Source organism: Diabrotica virgifera, chromosome 4 (genome assembly GCF_917563875.1).
Source record: "Diabrotica virgifera virgifera chromosome 4, PGI_DIABVI_V3a".
NCBI lineage: Eukaryota > Metazoa > Arthropoda > Insecta > Coleoptera > Chrysomelidae > Diabrotica > Diabrotica virgifera.
The window spans coordinates 230,980,109-230,996,612 of record NC_065446.1 but is presented as its reverse complement, the minus strand read 5'-3'; the positions used below and the strand labels follow the sequence as shown (position 1 = coordinate 230,996,612).

Here is a 16,504-nt window from a genome sequence, read left to right as displayed (position 1 = left end):
TATGTGTTGATTCCATTCTATTTTTCTTCTTTTGGTCCACATGTTTATTTCTTCTATACCACATCTCGCTCGTATTTCCTCACTTCTTACTCTGTCTCTTAGAGTTTGTTTTGTTATTTTTCGTAAGACTTTCATTTCTGCTGTTTCCAGCAGTCTTTGTGTTTTCGCCGTATCTGCTCTTCTTTCCGCTGTGTGCGTCATTATCGGTCTTATTGTTGATTTATATATCCTGGTTTTCGTTTCCATTGTGAGGTATTTGTTTCTCCAGATTGTGTTGTTGAGACATCCTGCTGCTCTATTCGCCATGTTCACTTATTTTTGTACTTCTTCTTCCACTTTTCCGTAGCTTGACAGTTTTATTCCCAAGTATTCCGTTTCCATCACTTGTTCTATTATTTTGTTATTTACGACCAGTTTACATCGTCTCGGTTCCGCTGATATTACTATCGATTTAGTTTTCTCTGTTGAGATCACTATGTCGTATATGAGCGCTGCGCGCCGTGTCTTCGAATTCTTTAAATAATCTTTGTAGGTCATTTCATTTTCGGCTGTTATTACGGCGTCGTCGGAGTAGCGGATAATCTTTATTTCCTTTGCTCCCATTCTATATCATCTTCTTCTTTTTTAACTTTCTTTATGATTTCATCCATTATCAGATTAAATAGTAATGGGCTCAGCTCGGCGAATCTCCTTGTCTAATGCCAATTTCTGACAGAAACTCACAAGTTTATGATTGTAAAAACTAGCAGGTTGTTTATAAGTTTATTCAATAGCAAACTTTATATAAATGATAGATAATAGATAAAGTTTTTCAATCCTAATGGCAACAATAATAATATTGAAAAATATTAAACATATTACTAAAAGATTTTTAAATTGAAAACTTATTGGTACATTTCCCTGGTGACACCTCCAAGGCTTCTACAATTTGCAAGCCAAATGGATGCTGCAGTGAAGACAAAAGGGAAGGAATTCTACACTATGCAATTCACAACCCCCGTCTGCAGCTTGGTAAAGTTCCAACGGAAAATGCACCTAGTTACTCCACGGAGTAATACTACTATAAAATAAAAATGTATACCATTTTTATTCAGTTGCAATGCGAGGCCAAAAATGTCTTAATTTTTACTTAGATTAGAGAGCGCAACCAGCACTCTTATCGACGATTTCACCTCTTGTTAGAGGCTCTTCAGAGAATGCATAGGTTGCTTTTCTCTAATCCAGTAAATTTTTCGACATATATTAGTCCCACACTGCAACTGAATTGAATGGATTAGGTGACTAGCGCCATCTGGCAATTGAAAGATAAAGTTTTTCAATCCTAATAGCAACATTAATAATATTGAAGAATATTAAAAATATTACCAAAAGATTTTAAATAATTGATGGATTCGACCGTTACTTGATGAAAATTCATTTTATCTAACAATAAAACACTGAAAACGTTTGTTTTCTATACTTCCACAAAATTTATTACAACTATGTGACTACAGCTGTTTCGGCAGAGTGCCTTTCTCAGGTGATATCATTTACAATGTGTTTGCCTTTTTAAGTCTCTAACTGAAGAGGTTGAGGAGTGGGGAGCTGTTTGTCTCGAGTTGGTCATTCAGAATTATATCTGTATTTTTCAGTTTATTAATTTCCATAGATTCTAAAATAGATTCCTTAAGCTATCTTTTTTAGAATCTATGGAAATTAATAAACTGAAAAATACAGATATAATTCTGAATGACCAACTCGAGACAAACAGCTCCCCACTCCTCAACCTCTTCAGTTAGAAACTTAAAAAAGCAAACACATTGTAAATTATATCACTTGAGAAAGGCAATCTGCCGAAACAGCTGTAGTCACATAGTTGTAATAAATTTTGTGGAAGTATAGAAAACAAACGTTTTCAGTGTTTTATTATTAGATAAAAGATTTTTAAATTGAAAACTTATTGGTACATTTCCCTGGTGACACCTCCAAGGCTTCTACAATTTGCAAGCCAAATGGATGCTCCAGTGAAGACAAAAGGGAAGGAATTCTACACTATGCAATTCACAACCCCCGTCTGCAGCTTGGTAAAGTTCGAACGGAAAATGCACCTAGTTACTTCACGGAGTAATACTACTATAAAATAAAAATGTATACCATTTATATTCAGTTGCAATGCGAGGTGAAAAATGTCTTAATTTTTACTTAGATTAGAGAGCGCAACCAGCACTCTTATCGACGATTTCACCTCTTGTTAGAGGCTCTTTAGAGAATATAAATAAAATAAATTTCGACCAAGAGTCTACTTGCAATAGCCTCTTCGACAAAGGGTAGAGACACAGAAACACTGTGTCAGAGGATGGCAAGAGACTCGAATTGAATCAAAACGAAAACGATTATTTTATTTTTCTTTAGAGAATGCATAGGTTGCTTTTCTCTAATCCAGTAAATTTTTCGACATATATTAGTCCACACTGCAACTGAGGTGAATGGATTTAGGTGACCACAAAAATGGTATACATTTTTATTTTATAGTAGTATTACTCCGTGAAGTAACTAGGTGCATTTTCCGTTGGAACTTTACCATGCTGCAGACGGGGGTTGTGAATTGCATAGTGTAGAATTCCGGCCCTTTTGTCTTCACTGTAGCATCCATTTGGCTTGCAAATTGTAGAAGCCTTGGAGATGTCAACAGGGAAATGTACCAATAAGTTTTCAATTTAAAAATCTTTTAGTAATATTCTTAATATTTTTCAATATTATTAGGATTGAAAAACTTTATCTTTCAATTGCCAGATGACGCTAGTTACCTAATACATTGACCTCAGTTGCAGTGTGGGACTAATATATGTCGAAAAATTTACTGGATTAGAGAAAAGCAACCTATGCATTCTCTGAAGAGCCTCTATCAAGAGGTGAAATCGTCGATAAGAGTGCTGGTTGCGCTCTCTAATCTAAGTAAAAATTAAGACATTTTTGACCTTGCATTGCAACTGAATAAAAATGGTATACATTTTTATTTTATATAATATATGAAAAAATCTTTTCCCGACAAATATATTGGTCAATTTAATAAATCCGACACGTAGAACATGTTAAATGACAGGAATTATGTTGGAGGTAAATTGCAGTCTGATTTTTACATGAGAGTTTAAAGAAAAGGTAACAAATCAATTGGAAGTTCTGTCCGACAAAATACATTAGGTGTTTTCGTAGTCTGACGTCCGAAACCTGTAACCTGTTCCACAATTAAAACTTCCCCTGTTCCAGTGTTCCCGTACATCAAAGTTTGTCCGACTAGACACCGTTAAGCTATTAACCAATAATTTTCAGCTTGCAATTAATAAACATTTTTTTTGTACGCGGGATCCAGGCCTAAATAGTTTTATTTTTGACATTATTTTTAATTTTATTAAAAGTAAAACTTACACTTGTAAAAATATATTATTTTTATCCCAATACAAAATAAAAATCAAAATAACAAAATATAATTAATATTCTACTCTTCGTTCTGTTTCGAAGACAGTTCCCTTGAAAGTTATCTGTAACAGAAAATCAAAATTGAATTTACTAATATCAAAACACGGTAACAATATTAGTACAAGAAGCAAACATTCAATAGATGATTACAAGCGATTCCTCAATTCGGAATCAAGTTGTTATATCTACGCACATACATCGACTAGTCCCCAAGCTAGAGTTGGAAGCAATCGCTCCAACTACCCATTCCTCCGGTATTTGCTTCTTGGTTCATATTAATGTTATTAGATAATGAATTCTTCCCCAGGGTTCGAATCCTCCATGTTTTAGCAGTTATGGCGAAATTTCGTCCGTTCTAGCACTTTATTGTTTTTTAATTTAGTTATTATTTGGACCACTTTTTCATAACTCATCATTCATCAACAGTAGCAAACAGTCATCATTAAATTTTGATCATTTTCAACGAAAACTTTTCGTTTATTAATTCGCAAAGTCTGTGTGTTATTGCGTCGCCGCTCCTGCAATACTTAGAGTAGATTTATTGATGGATTCTTGTGTAATTTTGTCTTCTGAATTCAAATCTGAAAACGGAATTTCGATATCTCTAACCGTCTTCGAGATAATCGACCTCAAAATCTAAAATGTGACGTCACAATCCTTTTATTTTCCGCCGACACACTAAACGTCAGCTGCAATTGTCTATAGTAAGTTGGCTAGTTTTTTAATCTGAATTTGTTAAGCAAAGCATAGGTTATCTACATTTGAGTTTGACATTTCGTGAATGTCAAACTAAATTTTAAATTAAGCAATAATAAAATATCAATGACGTTTGATAGCGAATTTAATTATTATACAATAAATAAGATGTTCAAAAATACAATTTGAGTGTATTTTGAAAGCAATAATTTATTTAAAGCTTTAAAAAGGTTTATACGAGTATACGGCCTCCCCTTTAATGGAACTACCTAATGATAAATGGACTGTTCCATTTGTTATGAAATGAAAATTGTTATTATAGTCGGTTCGCTAAATTTAGACACAACTGGCTAGTGATTTTAGTAGGAAATTTTTTGTTTTTTGCCAATTTTGCCGAAATTGGCAAAATTACTAATTATTTACTATTTAGTAATTATTTTTTTGTCGAATTAGCAAAATTACTGACTAAAATCACTAGCCAGTTGTGTCTGAGTTTAGCGAACCGAATATATGAAATGTTGTTTGGAATAAAAGATTATGGTCTTATATGTGCAATTTACATCCTTCTAATGAAAAAAAATATTTGAAGATTTTTCTCAAATTGTGGAGACCAACAACATTTTAATTTATAACTCTTTTATTTTTAATTTGACGAAGAAAAGTTATTCTTCATAAAAAGCTCTTCATGGTCTAAGATTTATGATGCAATCATCAGATATCAAATTTTATTAATTTTATACGAGGTATATAAAAAATATTAATTCCGATCAAGAGTAAAGTACCTTTATAATTCACAACATTTAAATTAGAATGATATCATTGCACATTAAAACGTAATTTTTAATTCTGAACAACTTTTCATACTAGCAAATTTTCCATATTATGGATTAAAAGTTTTCGTTATGATAATGCTCGCATTTTCAGCTTGTTAGTATAATTTTTTGCTTCTCTGTTAGTAGTTTTCCGTCCTTGTCTTTATAAATAACTGTGAGATTTCTTTTATTCTTTTATAGAATTTTCTGCTTTTATGTCTGTTGTGCTCTAGGATTTCTTGTACTTAATTTTTTCAAAGCCTTTCTTTTTTATCCACAAGGAAGAATTTCTTGTAGCTGGCTGTATACCATTAATTACAAGTAAATTTATTGAAAAATCCATCTTGGTAAAAGGTACATTAATTTAAAAAGCCCCTAGAAGGGCTACAAATATAAAAACAAAACGTTTTCGCTCTGTAACAAGAGCATCATCAGTGTTACAAGAACATGGTGAGCCACCCAAAAATATAAAGGTTAAAATCTTTTAAAAATAGACTAAAAGTCTTATATATGTGTAAACATAGTAAATTCCAAAGGATGGATATAAATCCTATGGATATGGCCTTAGGACAACATATAACTCCCACACGCGGTAAGTGGGTTACTAGGTAACAATTAATTAGGTTGTTGTCCTAAGGCCATATCCATAGGATTTATATCCATCCTTTGGATTTTACTATGTTTACACATATACAAGACTTTTAGTCTATTTTTAAACGGTTTTAACCTTTGTATTTTTGGGTGGCTCACTATGTTCTTGTAACACTGATGATGCTCTTGTTACAGAGCGAAAACGTTTTGTTTTTATATTTATAGCCCTTCTAGGGGCTTTTTAAATTAATATACCTTTTACCAAGACGGATTTTTCATTAAATTTACCTCTTTTTTTCTTCTGTATATTCTTGTCGCTTGTATTCTCTTGTCGTTGTAAATTTCCCTGCATATTACACTCTAATTCTATTAAACTATAATTCACTCTAACACAAATCATATCACATTCATGAATTTATCTCAAACCATCCCTGGCTGTTCTCTTCCCAATTCCATCAACGACGAATACCCCAACTGATCCCGATTTCAGTCTCCTCCAAACCTTTGGATGTATATCTCGCTACTCCATTGACGTTTTCATCCCTTAGGGTCGAGTTTCCTGTGCAAGCACATGCTCCTTATTGATTTGTGGAAAGGTGCTGCTCACTAACGTTTACAGTGAGCCGAGATCCTAGTGGAAAATTTCCAACTTGTTAACGAGGAACACTTCAAAAATATTATTCCAGTGAATGTGTAAACTAGAGTGGTGCAGTGAATAGTTGAATAATTAATAAATGTGAATGCATTTGTGTGATGTAATATTGGACTATTTGATTCTCTGGAGGATCGATTGAGAAACAACGTAGTAGTTATATTTTTTAGACGCAAAAAGAGATAGTATGGTATTTTTTCTTACTATATAACTATATTTCATAAATATCGAACAATATTATAACTATAGTTTATTGCAAAATGAAAGCTTTTAAATTTGAGGTAAAGTCAAGGTTACTGAATATATTATTGGAAAGATGTGCCGGTGTACCTACCACCGCCCAATTCTCAGTGATATTTTACTGCTACTATAGTATGCAATCTATCCCGAGGACGCGGTCTACCCGTGTATATCTATTAAAGTGTGCAGAATAAGCTTTTGTAGGTTATTTCCAACTAAAATAAGAAATTGATATTAGTCCATGTGGTCATACCGCTCCTGTTTGAAAAAATTTCTGATTCGGTTTCTTTATGGATTCCGATTAAAAAATAGGAATCCATAAAGAAACCCCTTTAAACAAATCTGAAGGGTGTCGGGCTGAATTTTTGGGCAGAAATTGTTTAAACAATTTTTTTAAACAAATACAAAAGATCACCTTTTTTTGACCAGAAAAATATTTTTTTTAGGTTTTTTGGACCATTCTTAACAAGAAAGGTATCTTGTGATTTTTCACAAAAATTGATAGTTTTCGAGTTATAAGCGATTTAAAATCTGAAAAATGCGAAAATACGCATTTTCAATGCTTAAAAACTCATATGTAAATTAGTATTTTTGAGGTTGCCAAATCCTTAAATTGTAGTTTAAACATTCATTTTCAAGATTTTGAAGAGTTATTGGATCTAACATTATTTTAGACCAACGTTTTTTAATGGTTAATTATGCGTGTCCATCCGATTTTTTTGCCGGTGCGACGCGCTCTATTTCAAAAAACTACTTTCCTCTTAAAAAATTGGTTTTAAGATTCTTTGTGACATTCTAAATAAAATATTTTTTTTTGTTATTTTTCGAAAAAGTTAATAGTTTTAAATCTATAAGCGATTTAAAATTCAAAAAATGAGAAAATGCGCATTTTCGGATTTTAAATCGCTTACAACTTTAAAACTATTAAACTTTTCAGAAAAATAACAAGAAACCTATTTTATTTAGAATGTCCCAAAGAATCTAGAAAATATATTTTTTGGACAAAAATAGGAGATTTTTGGAAATAGTACTCGCCGCATCGGCAAAAAATCGGATGGACACGCATAATTAACAGTTAAATAACAACGGTGTACATTGAAGTTAGACCCGATCAGTCTGCAGATGTTTAAAAATGAATGTTTAAACTACAATTTAAGTACTTGGCTACCTCAAACATACTAATTTAAATATGAGTTTTTAAGCATTGAAAATGAGTATTTTCGCATCTTTCAGATTTTAAATCATTTATAACTCGAAAACTATCAATTTTTGAGAAAAATCACAAGATACCTTTATTGTTTAGAATGGCTTATAAAACCTAAAAAATATTCGGGTCAATTTGGTCAAAAATTTGATCTTTTGTATTTTGTTTAAAAAAATTGTTTAAACAATTACTGCCCAAAAATTCCACACGGTATCCTTCAGATTTGTTTAAAGGGGACATTTTTGAATAGGGATCCACAAAGAAACCGAATCAGAATTTTTTTCAGACGGGAGCGGTCTCACCAAATGGACTACATTACAAAGTATTAATTTGTAGAATTAACATAATAATTCTTCTGATTTATGCGTTCTATTCACTTTGTAAAGATTTTTTTGCCGGTACTGTGTAACTGTACGGCTCATCAACACCATTATCTATTCTCGGAGGGGTTTGACACAATAATGAAAATACTTTACAAAAGTGAATAAAACGCATAAATCAGAAGAATTATTATTTTAATTTTACAAATTAGTACTTTGTCATATCAATTTACTATTTTAATTGGGAATAATCCAGAAAATGAGCTGCACAAAGAACAAAAAATATTGGTGATAGTATACACCCTTGTCGAACACCTCTTGGTATTTCTATTTCTTCTGATGTTATGTCTTCTATTCTCACTACATCTTTGTGGCCATAGTATGAGTTTACCTCTGGTTCTTATTTTTGTTGACTTCCACAAAGCATTTGACACAGTGAAAATATCTTAAAAGCACTATCAGAATGCAGAATACTCTACATATGAGATAATAGATTATATGAGAAACGAAGATTTAAAAAGAAGAACCTAAAGAAGAAGTAAAAGGTGTTATTGAAGCTATCGCAAAAGATAAATGGAAATGAGCAGGGTATTTGGCAAGATTTTCTCACTCGTGTGTAATAGAATCTTTTATAACACTCATTATGTGTTGCAATATTTTCTACTGGTATAGTGCTTTGTCATTAACTAGTAAAATTAATTGAATATTAGTAGGGAATTTGATGCCTCATTCAGTCATTAAAGTTAGGAAAGTTTTTTAAGTAGTAGGTACTTGATAATTTGTGTATTATCTACTCATTAACACCCTAGCACTATCGTTAAGTAGTACACTATGTAATAAAATATGATGCATCGTTGGATGAAAATTAAAAAGATTAATCTGCTAGCGATTGATATCGTTTTGATAAAATAGCTAATAGTGCAGTCACTGAAGGTGGATATGAGCTATTACTTCCGATTTCGTTGAACCTCCATCGATTTCCATGAAAATTGGTGAGTTGTTAGAGGATATCTCAAGGAACAAAGGTGACATGGTGCCAACTTGCGCTTTTATCCTGGGGGTGGATGCCACCCCTCCTCGGGGGTGAAAATTATTTTATTAAAGATAAACCCACAATTCGATAGAGGGACAAATTATAAGCAAAATTAGTATATAAAGTTATTAAAATAAATCAAAACTTTTTGAGTTATTAAAGATCAAAGATTTTAATTTTTCGTGAGAAAAATGCATGTTTTTAACCGATTTTTCATAAATAACTCAAAAACTATAAGTTTTTACAAAAAAGTTATTATTATCAAAATTGAGGCTAATAAGAAATCAAATAAACTCCTTACTAGAAAAACCTTTCAATGTTAACTAAAAGTGAGTTATAGGTAATTGAATGTATATTCTTTCGTCGAGTACCCAAATCTAAGTATTCAAGCTTAAATACCGGGAAAATGATGAATTTTATAACCAGGGCCGGCGATAACGGGCCTGCAAAGGATGCAGTGCAGGCGGGCGCCCCTGCTTGGAGGGCGCCAAAATGAACTTTTTATGGCTGGTATTAAACAAAATACTAATTAAAAGGAAATCAAAGGGCGCCTATGCTAGTTTTGCAAGCCGGCACCTTATACCCTAGCGCCGGTACTGTTTATAACATAAACTTATTAAACATTTGTCAAAGTTCATAGAAATATCAATATCTATCAAATAAGCCCTCGAACAAGTTGGTAGTATTAAAATTTATGCAACAAAAATGTTTCAAAATGTATCTTTTAAAAATGTTTCCAAAAAATGTTATTGTTTTTTTGTAAATAACTCCGTTATTTTTTAAGATATCAGGTTCACCTAAAATCTAATTAAAAGACGATTCCAAGAGCTATTAAAAAACGTCGAAATTAGTCTTTTAAACCTCTTACTTTTTTAAAAATAAAAGGTTAAATGACCCCTGTTACATGGTTTTCGCAGCAAAATTAAAATTTTAAACGTTTCTATCTCTTTTATTTTTTATTCTACGGAAATAGTCAAATGGTTAAAGTATTTGGAACTGAAAAAACTAAAATTTAGTTATATATCATTTTTTACGCATATTGAGTATTTTTGGAGCTATTATCAAAAGAAATGAAAAGTACGATAATTTTAAAAATTCTGATTTCTTTAAATTATATCTTTTTTTTCAAAAATATGCATTATAAACCGTTTAAAATTGTTGAAATCATTAACTATGTTAACCTAAAGAAATTATTCTGAGGATTACTCCAAATTTTAATTTTTGTGGAAATGGCGTATGTTTTATTTTTCACTTTTTCCTAAAAAAATCGAAAGGGTTCTCTTATTTTCATTATAACTTGCTTAATTTTGATGCTATTAACTTCTACTGGAGCTCATTTGATAGGTATTCCAAAGTACTTTGACAAGTGTTCGACAAGTATATTCTATAAAATGCATCGTTTTCCCGTTATGTAAGCTTGAATACTTAGATTTGAGTACTCGTCGAAAAAAATATACATTCAATTACCCATAACTCACTTTTAAATAACATTAGTTTAATTTTTTAAGTGAGGATTGTATTAAATTTTTTATTTTCTTTAATTTTGGTAATAATAGCTTTTTTACAAAAGCTTATAGTTTTTTATTAATACGTGAAAAACAGCTTTAAAACATGCAGTTTTTTAAAGAAAAATAAAATTTTTGATATTTAGTAACTCAAAAAGTATTGATTTATGTTAATATCTTTATATAACAAATTTTGCTTTGAAGTTGCCCCTCTATCGATTTCTGGTATTATTTTTAATAAAAAAATTTCACCCCCGAGAAGGGGTGGCATCCAGGGTAAAAGCGCAAGTTGGCATCATGTTACCTTTGTTCCTTGAAGTATCTTCTAACTACTCACCAATTTTCATGAAAATCAATGAAGGTTCAACGAAATCGGAGGTGAAAACCGTCAGTGACTCCACTATAAGTATTTAGTATTTTATTAAACAATAAATCAAGATCATAGATATAATTATTTTAAAACATGCAATAATAGTTATTTATGATATACCTAAGTGTTAAAAGTACACGTTTAATGCCCGGTTGCACCAACAGATCTTAAGCTTAAGTCGAGAATATCATAAGAATTAATATAATATAATTATAATATATTACAATAAGAATACCATAATATAATAATAGATATAATTGATAATAAGGTAAGAATCTAAAATTATGGTGCAACGTAAGTGGTACTCAAGGAGGCCCTATCTATAAGTTGAGCTTAGCTAAGCTGGAGCTTAAGATCTGTTGGTGCAACCAGGCATAAGGCACGCATGTGAAAGTTTTCAGAATGAGCGATAGCGAGTTCTGCAATTCACATGAGTCCCTTAAAAATGTACTTTTTAACACGCATATCATACAATATTTTTTTCTACAAACGTAATTACAGGACAATATCTACAAAAACTTTTACTTGAACTTGACTGACATTAAAATTTTATATTTTTTTGACATTACATCAAAATTGCATATACGGTCAATACGAACTGCAGTGCCTTAAAATTTTTTTAAAGCCCTAGTGCCTTAAAGTAGCGTTTTTAACGCTCGTATGGAGTGGTAAAAATTGCATTTTTAACACGGTTGTAGAAAAAAATCATTATCATTTGATGCAATATTTTATATAGGGATACGGTATTCAAAAATTAAATGTAATTTTACAAAAAAAATCAGCATTTCAGTAAAGTTGACAAATGTCATTTAATATTGAAGTGTAAAACTAATCGAGGAGGACAAAATTCATGTTTTGGTAGCGTTAATCGACGTCATACAACTGGAATAATACCAAATGGCTGGTTTCAACGTTTGTAACCCTTCAAAAAAAAAAAAAAAAATAATGCAAAGAGTTGCTCTGACTATCGTACCATAAGTTTGATACTTATGTTATTTACTTATGCTACTTATTTTAGCAGAATTTTGAGTGTGTGACTCATCAAACTTATGGTATGATAGTCAGAGCAACTCTTGACATTATTTTTTTTTGAAGGGTTACAAACATTGATATCAGCCATTTGGTATTATTCCAGTTGAATATGACGTCGTTTCACTGAATTTAAATAAAAAGTACAAAAATGGTTATTTCCATGAAGAGTTTCAGCAAAACTATATAAATTTCCAAATGATTCTGCTCATATTGATTTATAAATAACTTTTGAGCTATTTAGGATTATTCTTCATCCAGCCTCAAAAGTCCACTGCTGAACATAGGCCTTCTCCCCTCGTTTCCAACCCCATCTATCCTGCGCCTCTCTCATTAAGTTTTTATTTAGCTTTCTTAAGTCTTCTGTCCATCTTTTAGTCGGTCGACCTACGCTTCTCTTGGCTCCTCTTGGCTTCCATTCTAATAACCTCTTTGTCCATCGCCCATCTGTCGTTCTGGCTATGTGTCCTGTCCATCTCCACTTCAACCTGGCTATCCTTTCGATGAAGTCAGTCACCTTTGTTCTTCTCCTGATTTCTTCGTTTCTGATTTTGTCTCGCAGAGTTTTTCATAACATTGACCGCTCCATTCTTCTCTGCGTGACTCTTAGTTTGGTAGTCGAGGCTTTAGTTAAGGTAAGTGTTTATGATCCGTACGTCAAGACTGGGAGGACGTACTGATCAAATACCTTTCTCTTTAGGCATGTGGGCAACTCACTTTTAAAAGTTTCTCTCAGTTTTCCAAATGCTGCCCACCCAAGGCCGATTCTTCTCTTCAGTTAACGAGTCTGGTTATCCCTGCCAATGGTAATTTCATGTCCCAGGTATTTATATCTATCTACGAAATCTATTTCTTTTCCACCAATACTGATGTTCTGGTTGGGTACCAAATTTGTCATTATTTTTGTTTTCGAGATGTTTATATTTAAACCTGCATTTTCTGTAGCCACAACGTGTTCCTGTACCATCTCTCTTGCCATACCTAGATCCTCACTAATCCTCAGCCACTATGACTATATCATCGGCGAAACGTAAGTTGTTTAGGTATTCTCCATCTATTTTTATTCCCTTTGTCATCCAATCCAAATTCTTGAAAGCATGTTCTAAGACCGTATTAAAAGGTTTAGGTGACATTGGGTCTCCTTGTCTAATCCCCCGTTCTATTTTTATGCAATTACTGTTAGTCTGTAATTTGACGGTGATTGTTGCCTGTATCGTTGTATTGTTGTATTGTTGTAAGTATATTTTGTATAATAATTTTGTATACCTATAATCTAGCCTGCATTCTTTAAGCGCCTGTAATATGTTACTAAGCTCAACTGTGTCAAAGGCTTTGAGAAAATCCAGAACAAGAGGTTTATTTTATTCCACTACTTTCTCTATCAGGGTTTTTATACTTTGTAGATGGTCATTTGTTCCGTAACTTTTTCGGAATCCTGCCTGTTCTCTTGGTTGATAAGTCTCTAACTTTCTTTCCATTCTCTTAACTATTATTCGCGCAAATAACTTATATAAATGGCAGAGGAGGCTAATCGGTCTGTAATTCTCTAAATTGGCTTTATCTCCTGCTTTGTGTAATAGAATCATAGTAGAGTTGTTCCAGTCTGTTGGAATATTGGCGTTGTGAAGGCAGATATTGAAAAGTAGTTTAATTTTTTCAAGTAGTATATTTCCTCCAATTTTTAGTGCTTCTGATACTATTCCATCTTCGCCTGGGGTTCGATTATTTTTCATTTTCTTTAAAGCCTCTTTGATTTCTGATTTTGTTATATCGGGCATTGAATCTGATCCTTGATTTAATACCCCAGTTTTTACTGTAATTGGAAGTTGCGTATTGTCATATTTTTTCTTGATTTGTATAACTCTGTGTAGAACTCTTCAACTATTGTTAATATTTCATCTCTGTTTGTAGTTTCTTCTCCAGTTCTGTTTCTTAGTTTGCTGATTTCTATTTTTCCTTTTTGTACGCTTTTCTTCAAAACTTTTATGTTCTTATTTTGCTCTATTGCTTGTTTTGTTTTTTCTACATTGTAGTTTCTTATGTCTTTTCTTATTGCCTTTATGATCGTCTTATTTATTTGATTTAGCGCTTCTTTGCTGGAACTGTTATCTCCCTTCATCTGATGTCTTAGTTCTATACCGTTTTTAGTAAAGTAAATTAAAGTTCTATAAAACCTTAATTCGACTAATAGCATGCTATGGCAGTGAAGCACGGGTCCAGAAACATCCAAAAAGCAAACTCGACACATTCGAAAGGAAAGTACTGAGGAGAATACTAGGACCTGTGAGGGAAAACGGAATCTTCAGAAGTCGATACAACAACGAGCTTTATCAACTTTATAAGGAAACACCTATAACCCTGTCAGACTTCATTGGAATACAAAAATTGCAATGGGCCGGACATGTGATAAGAATAAGAGAGGATAGGCTACCAAAAAGAGCACTGAATGCTAGAATTCAGGGAAAGAGACCGGTTGGAAAGCCAAGAAAGCGCAGGGAAGACACAGTAAACAGCGACGCACAAGCCCATTTAGGAGTCCGTGTATGGAGAAGAGCAGCCATAGACAAGCAAGGGTGGAGGCAAAAAAAAAGGAGACCAAGGCTCAATTTGGGCTCTAGTGCCGTAGAAGAAGAAGAAGAATTATTCCTGCCCCCATATTCGATCTTCTTCGATACTACGTATATGCCTCCACCATCCAATGCGGATTTTCATCTGACCGATACCTGCAGTTTGGTTTATTGACCGTGTCATTTAAATGGAAACTAGCCCCATCAGAAAAAAGGTTTTGGTTAAAACAATTAGGATTAGTATTACAGCTACGTAACATTAAAATAGGATAAAGTTGAATGATCGAATATATGAATTTTTACAAATTAATGGCAAAAATCGATCACAGTTGTTTATTAAATTTTGCCAAGCACTTTCACTCTCACAGCATCATCAGGGGCGTTTCGTCAAAAAGGAAAGAAGATATCCCAGAGTGTCGTAGACATTTACTTAAAATTAACAAAACAACGTACACTAGATAAAGGACAAAGAGATCAAAAATATTTGAGCGAGGCTACATTGTAGCCGTATTGGCCGTATTAGCCGTTGACCGTATTACGAAGAGTGGGTAAAGAAAGAGAGGTGATGTATATTATTAAAAGGAGAAAGTTAGAATATCTCGGACACATAATGAGAAACGGCACTAAATACAAATTACTGAAGGTAATCCTTCAAGGTAAAGTATTCGGAAAGCGAGGAATTGGTAGAAGAAGAATATCATGGTTAAAGAACCTCAGGAAATGGTTCTCCACAACAACAACTAATCTATTTAAAGTTATCAGTTAATACAGTGTTTCCCAAAGTGTGGGTCGCGATATCCTGGGGGATCGCAATGAGGTACTAGGGGGGTCGCCGGAAATTTCCAAAATAAGACAAAAACACTAAAAAAACAAAAACAAAAAAAGACAAAAACGAAATATAAAACTAAATATTAAAAGTCCTTAAAAGTAAAAGAAAAAAATAAAGTCAATTATTACAATGTTAATGAGTCCCATGCGCCTGATTTTTTGAAACTAGTCTTTCAAATCTAGGCTGTGTATTTGAGACACACACAATTATATCGTTTTCAAGTACGAGACGATTTCTCACTTTTGTTTTAATGGCAGTCATAGACGAGAAACTTAACTCACATAAATATGATGTTACAAATGGAACCAAACATTTTACAGCTTCATTCGCCAACTGAGGGTATTCGTGCATCTTTTTGGTCCAAAATTCGTCCGGGTTCTGGGAAAAAAATTGGAGCTTCAACATTCCATCACTTGATATTTCAATAAGTTGTTCTTTCATGTTTATTGGTATTTCAGCATGTTGAAAGGAATCGGCTAAAAACGGATTCAGTATCCATCTGCAACTGTCGTAACTGTTTTGAATTTCTTCGGGGAAATAATCACAGAGCTGTTGTTTTAAATTAAGCAAAGTAACTTGCATGCCTGCATAAACTTGTTCAAAATTTGTAGCACTGTAACATACATTTTCTATAATTTCTTGAACGCACTGGAATGAATCGAGCTGCTTTTTGCCAAGTGAAGTTGACCATAAATCGATTTTTCTTATAAACCCCTTAATTTTATCTGTGGCTGTAATTATATTAATGTCGCGACCTTGCAAATTACTGTTCAAAATATTTAATTGTTCGAATATATCAGCAAGGAAACCTAGTTTCAAAAGCCAAATAGGATCGGAAAATTGATTTTCATATGGGGACTTCTCATCTTTCAAATACATTAAAAGCTCTGCTCTTAAGTCAAATACTCTTTTTAAGACATTGCCCCTTGAAAGCCACCTTACTTCGGTGTGATAAAGAAGATTTTGAAATATAGCACCCATGTCTTCGCAGATTTTTCGAAAAATACGGGTCTGTAAAGCTTTTCCTTTAATGGAATTTACAACTTTAATGATGGATTTCATAACACAGTCCATTTCAGGAGGTAAAGCTTTTGACGCCAGAGCTTCTCGATGTAAAAAACAATGTCTCCATGTGGCATTAGGCATTATTTCTTGTAATCTGACGACAAGACCAGATTGATGTCCTGTCATAGCTTTAGC

At 32.7% G+C, this 16,504-nt stretch overlaps 1 protein-coding gene across 2 annotated transcripts in view; it reads left to right on the top strand.

Moving 5' to 3' along the window:
• Positions 1–6,063: 6,063 nt before the first annotated feature.
• LOC126883329 (sodium- and chloride-dependent transporter XTRP3) overlaps positions 6,064–16,504 on the top strand; it is a 176,316-nt gene continuing 165,875 nt past the window's right edge. For both annotated transcript variants that reach the window (XM_050648713.1, XM_050648714.1), the window contains exon 1: positions 6,064–6,392. The gene's annotated coding sequence lies outside the window, so the exon portion shown is untranslated. The remainder of the gene's footprint in view (positions 6,393–16,504) is intronic.